Genomic DNA, 6,000 nt, shown 5'->3' with positions numbered 1-6,000 from the left:
GTGTTCTCCCTGAAGCCCCGTGTAGAAAATATCCAGTCTTCACATCTTATTCTAGCCTTTGCAAAAGCTGAAGGCAGTCCCTTCTTCGATAGCTGTTTTTCTGCATATTCAGGAATTGTCAGCTGCAAGTATGCTGTGAAAAAGACAGTTCCTTTGATACAACACAAGTGGTTTTTATCGAAATGCATTTGTTGGCTTAACTTTACAGCTTTAGACAGTTTCTGCAAATAATTTTTGATAATTACTTAAATGTTATTTCATATGAAAGTCATTACTACTAAAATCTGCAGTACCCCACCAGCAAGAAAAAAAAAGAAATGGGCAAAGTTGTGAGCACAACTCATCTATTGTTTCTGACTCAAGCAGGGTTGCAAATGCTGGAGACTGTTGGCATTTTGAAGTGTCTGGAGACTTCTGCAGTTTTCTAGAATTCCATGGTATGGTTCTTGGTGCTCCACAGACACTGCAGCTCATTTACTGAAAAAAATAAAGATGCATTTCTCAAAAATGTGTGTAGTATGCTCCATGCCTGATTGAAAACAGGAAATCCGTACACCGATGGCTGCTTAGTCAGGCACGTAGAGCCACATGGTCACAGTGGATTTAGAACAGGTATAAGTTTTGCACCATAACAGAGAGCGTGCTGCATGATGTGCCCCAACTGTTCATTGGCCCACTGAAGTCCATCTCTACTCTGAAATTTACTCTTTTGTAACAAAAGTCCACTAGCATTAGAGGCTTACAGGAGGAGAGAAATAGCATGTCTGCCATTACAAGCAAGTCTACATTAAAACAGGATTCAAACCAATAATCTAGTAAATCCTTAACCTGACTGGGAAGTGCTCCCAGCCTGTCAGTTTATGTCCCCTTACAAGTTACTCTCGGCTGCAAGTGACACTGGCAAACCCATGCAGAAGTTTTTGAAAACAGGGGGACCTTGCAGCATTATGTGTAGAAGTGGGTCAGTAGGAAATCAGTAACTTTTTTTAGCATCTGCACAAGGCCCTCAACCTTCACCAGTGAGGTACCAGGCAGGGACATCCTCACCTCTCTCATGCTGGTCGATGATTATATTAGCCCTGTCCAGATCCTGACACCAGTAGGACCGTGAGGATTTGGGGATTTGAAGACTCAGTCAAGAACAAGTTAAGTGTGCTTTCAACCTCCTCACCCTGCATCCTCATTTCCACAGCTTGGGGTTTTCTGCACTCCCAGTTTTTTGGTCCCACTTCCATCTGCATCTGTGCTGTGTCAAGATGTACCCCACAGCACCTGCCCAAGCATAAGGGCGAACAGCAGCTGAAGTTTGTTGTGAGCTTGCTCTCCTTCAGTGTTGCAGTGCTTCATTTCCTTTCAGAGACCAAACAGTCCCAGAGTAATGTAACCTTTAAAGGAGGACCTAGAGTTTCAACATTTTTTCTAAGGTATTTTTCTAATCTGTTCTGCAGTCAGGTTGAAAAATAACCAGTCTAACTAGAAAGTGAGCATGAACCCAAAATATTAGAAAAGTCTTTCTAGGAAAGGTGTTTCTCCCCATTTTGGGGCATGTAATTATTTTATAAGCTGAGAAAAATATATTAGTTCCTAAGGCTTTCCCAGAAGTTTAGATCCAAATCCAGAGAAATATTTTGTCTAAGAATGAACCATTGCTTCAGTAAAATGAGTCTTCTGGTCGATGCAGTAATTTCTTAAGGTACAAAAATAAAACATTTGAAAGCAGATCTAATATTTTATGTCTTCCAGTGACTGGAAGAATACAGGATGAAAAACAGATGAAGTATCTTTTTTTTTTTTTGGTCTGTAATTGCAAAGGTTACAAATACTAAAGCTTTGTATAAGCATGTAGATTCCAATCAAAGATAACAAACCTTTCTTTAAGGCAACCACCAAAACCTAGGAAAATTTAGGCTCCCAGCTCTGATCAAAACAAATATCAATCAATCTCTTCAGCAGGATCTACAGAGAAAGCAGCACTGGTTACTCAGGCGCCATAACAATTTTGGTTGTTGCCAAAACTAAAGCCAGAACAGTGTCTTGGCACTAACAAGCTCATTTTAGCACAGGTTAAGTCAATTAAGTGAAACTTAACTGCTGGAAAATTATGAATGGGATGTCCAAACAGGACTTGCCTCAACTAATCTGCTTCTCAACCAACTTTAAATTTAACCAGGGCAGCTTTTTTGTTTAGACAAGACATACACACATTTCTGGGATAGCTTAAACATTCTCCAGTAAGTAGCATTTATGTTTTCAAACGCTGTAGTATAGAAAATATCCTGAAAAACACTGGGGCTGTTAAGTTCCTGTCAAGTGTTTACAGTATCTTTGCACTTCCTTATTTATATTAGAAAAGGCAAAAAAACATAGGGAAGGGTTTTTTGGGGTTGGCTGGTTTGGGGGTTTTTTTATTATTTTTAATATACACTTACATACTCTGAATCAGTTTTCTAGTATATCTTTGTTAATATTCAGCCACAAAGGAAATTCCAGTGCAGAAAAGAATGACCACATATAAATGTACTTCTGAAGCAAGCAAATAGGAAAAAAGTCACAATAAAAATAGTTGTCCAAACTTCAAAATTCCTCCACAGTGTTGCCTCCCAAGCACTTCAACACCTGAGTTTAAGACATTTAAACTAATTTCTCTTTGTTGATTTGTAGACAAGGAGACCACCACCACAGCACATCTTGAAAAAAATAAGAATAAAAGAACAAAGTTGAATACCTGCGTTACTCTTCTGAGGTGTTACTGGGGACACAGAATTGTTCCATTAGACAAAAGTTACCTTCAACCATCCACAAAGCTCTGTGATTTCCTCCTCCAAATCCCTTTTTAAAGCTCTCCTCTGCCACAACCATCACAAAAAAAAAAAAATCAACTTTGAGGGCACTGGAAGTGCAAATTTTACATCTGTGTTTACTGTTGTCACTCATCACATTCTCCTTGCAACCACTGAGACTTGTTGCACCCTTTTTTTTTTTTTTACTCATGTCCTTGGAGATTCTTGTGTAACAGAATCCTAGGCTCTGTACAGTGCCATCGTTCAGATGAATAATACGTTTAACAAATGACACTGAAACCAGTGGGAAATAATTTAGAAGCAGGGGAAAAATAAGGAGGGCTAGGGGTGGAAATCAGTCAGATACTTCCACAAGAGGCTGGAAAGGTTCCACAAGTTTGTGCACCAAGGCTTCTTTGTAAGTGCCATTTCAGTGCTGATGTCATCAGAAAGGTTTATCCTAATAAGCATGGCTTTTTAATGGTACCAAGATATACCCTGGTCTTGAAATTAATAAATTCAGTCCAGTTTAATACTGAATACAATGTACTCCATTTAATTCGTGGATAAAGAATATGCTTTTTAATTATGTACAGAGACAGCCTGGATTTAACAAAAAATAAAATGTAATCCAGAAACTGGAAATGGTAGGTGACTAATAGCATTTACACTTTCAATAATCATGGTCAAGTTTTCTTTGTGTAGAGCTCTAGGATAAACTCAAGAGATGATTACTGTAATTAAGGAATTTACGGATCTCTTTCTTTAGAGACAAGCTATTTGGCAGAGATTTGCAGTCTCTTGAATAAACTCCCTCCAATCCTCTGAAGTCACTATCTTCTGGTCATTAGGTTCCCAACCAGCATACTCATGCTGCTGATACTGGTGTCAGTCAAAGCCCTATCCAAGCCAAATGGTTCTTGCAAATAGAGATATTTTCCAGCATCTGACTTCTCCAGGTACATGTGGGCACTTCTAGTCCCAGGGGAGGAGGCAGACTCCAGCAAGGTCCAACCCACCAGATACTCACTCAAGCATTACACAGCCAACCACTTCAGTTACAGTCCCAACTACATCTAGGTTAATACAAAGTAATTTCTTTGAGAACAGAGGAGAGAAAAATCCAGATTTATACAGGTGTAACTGAAATCAGACTATTGCTTCTCTCCAAGGAGGTCCCACCCCTCCAATCCAAGTCATTAGGGATTTATATGACACAACTGGGTATATTACAGGTATGCAAAAGCAGGTTATCCCCTGCTAGGAAAGATGGGTTAGAGACAGCACACAAGCCTGCGTTATGAAAGATCTTCCTTACTGACGACTACATCTCAGATTTCAGCTGGGAATAAGAGCATCTAATCACATGCCACAGACATCGAAGCAACTGGATACATCTTCAGATATGGTGCGCTTATCAATCAACTCCTTAGCCAAATAAGCAGTGAAAATACCTCTTTTAGCTCTAATATAGCATCCAAATCTAAAATAACCTGAGCTCCTGATTAAACCAATACTGACTACAGAAGTCCTCCAAATCAATGGAGGTTTTCAAGTCAGTGGGCTGCCCAACTTGAAATGCCTCAAGCAGTATGATTTTGAGAAGATAGGTGTGGGGGAGGTGCTGAACGTCTCGGACTGTACATACAAAAAATGATCACCAGCCATAGTTATTAGTGACAGCCTCAGTGACAAAACATGGAGACAGTAGCTGTTCTCTACATTGTTATTTAACTCTGTGAAGCCATCACATTTGCAATACACTTGAGAAGACTGGTTCAAGAGGAAAGGAGACATTCAGTTACATTAGAAAAATTTACACTGAGTTTATCACAATTCATGCAGTAGGCTCTGAAATTCATTGCCACAAGTAAAAAAAAAAACCAAAAGACACACACTACAATCCAAAGGCAGATCAAATCTAGACACAGATAAGAATATTTAGAGGAGTTAGAGTCACCAACCTAAGACAACTACTGGAAAGGATAAAAGCTCCTGCTTCAGTTTTAGCTCAATTTCTCATTAGAAGGGATTAGAATGAAATTTTCATAGAAGCCTCTAATTCCTATGTGGTCTACCATCCTCATCTCAAGCATCTGGTATGGTCATCAGAGAAATGGTAGTACATTAGACAGACCACAAGCACAATCCAACATGGCAATTACTACATGTTTTCTTCTGCTTGATAAAAAGTTAAACAGTCCATCTGATGCTGCTGTCAAAATGCAGTCTTGGAACAAAGCACCAAATAAACATTTGTATATGGACAAAAAGACTGAATATGCTCACTAGCAGCAACAATTAATATTCAATTCAGGAGATGCAAGATTACCTACCCAGACCACAGTCTATCCCACCAATCCCTTTGGGTGCTCTTTTTTGAGAAGTTACTATGTGAAATATTTCTTTAGATTGCAGTGAAAACAGGCATTGTCACTGGGCTATACAGTTGGGTTAGGAAAAGGCAGAGTTCACTGTTTTATTTTTTAGATCAATTCTGGGCATTTCAGTAGGATTTTGCTGCTCAGTGAGAAAGGGCAAAGGAACAAGCAGATGATTTTCTTCTAAATATCTTTTCTGTTCTTTGTGGAGCAGGCAGTACAGCAATTGTCTCAGAGTCAATGAAAGGGAGAACAAGGAATGTTTAAATCTTAAAGTTACTGGAAATCTGTTATACTTAAAACTCTCCTTTAGCCAAACATAAGAGGGAAAGGGGGAAAAGATACCATTGTTGCTCACTGCTTTCTCCAAAACAATCACTTTCTAGTAATACGCTAAAAAAAGTGACAAATACTAGTTACATGACTGCTTTAATTTCTTTTCCTCTTCCTGCCAGCACTACAGTGTAGGGATTACATATTTTATTACCTGTTCTGTCATTTTTATATAATTTTGCAAAAATACAATATAGGCCAAATACACTGTTCTTGGAACTGAGGTTTAAATTCACGCTTGGACCCTGAAGAAACATAGCCCAGCATCCTGGATCGACCCTAACCAAATTCTTTCTTAAAAGCAGAGATGTAAGTATCCCAGTCACAACAGACCCACAATGTTAGAGATGAATCTGCTCTCAAGCACTTTGACACGTGAAATGAGTATCATGTGTTAACCAATGTTTCAGTACAGCAGTAGCAATAAACCAATTTTACAAACCAAATTTTAAAAAACACCCTCTAAACATACCCATAGTATTTCATTCCTGCCACTGTACTTAGAA

General features: G+C 38.8%; 1 long non-coding RNA gene across 1 annotated transcript in view; it reads right to left on the bottom strand.

Annotated features, from left to right (window-relative positions):
- Positions 1-290: 290 nt before the first annotated feature.
- The window catches only part of LOC127016022 (uncharacterized), a 37,245-nt gene continuing 31,535 nt past the window's right edge, over positions 291-6,000 (bottom strand). The window contains exon 3 of the long non-coding RNA XR_007766419.1: positions 291-477. This is a non-coding gene — a long non-coding RNA (uncharacterized LOC127016022). The remainder of the gene's footprint in view (positions 478-6,000) is intronic.

This window comes from Gymnogyps californianus, chromosome 4, assembly GCF_018139145.2.
Source record: "Gymnogyps californianus isolate 813 chromosome 4, ASM1813914v2, whole genome shotgun sequence".
NCBI classification, from domain to species: Eukaryota; Metazoa; Chordata; class Aves; order Accipitriformes; family Cathartidae; genus Gymnogyps; species Gymnogyps californianus.
Note: the sequence above shows the minus strand (reverse complement) of the source record. Positions and strands in the feature narration are given on the sequence as shown.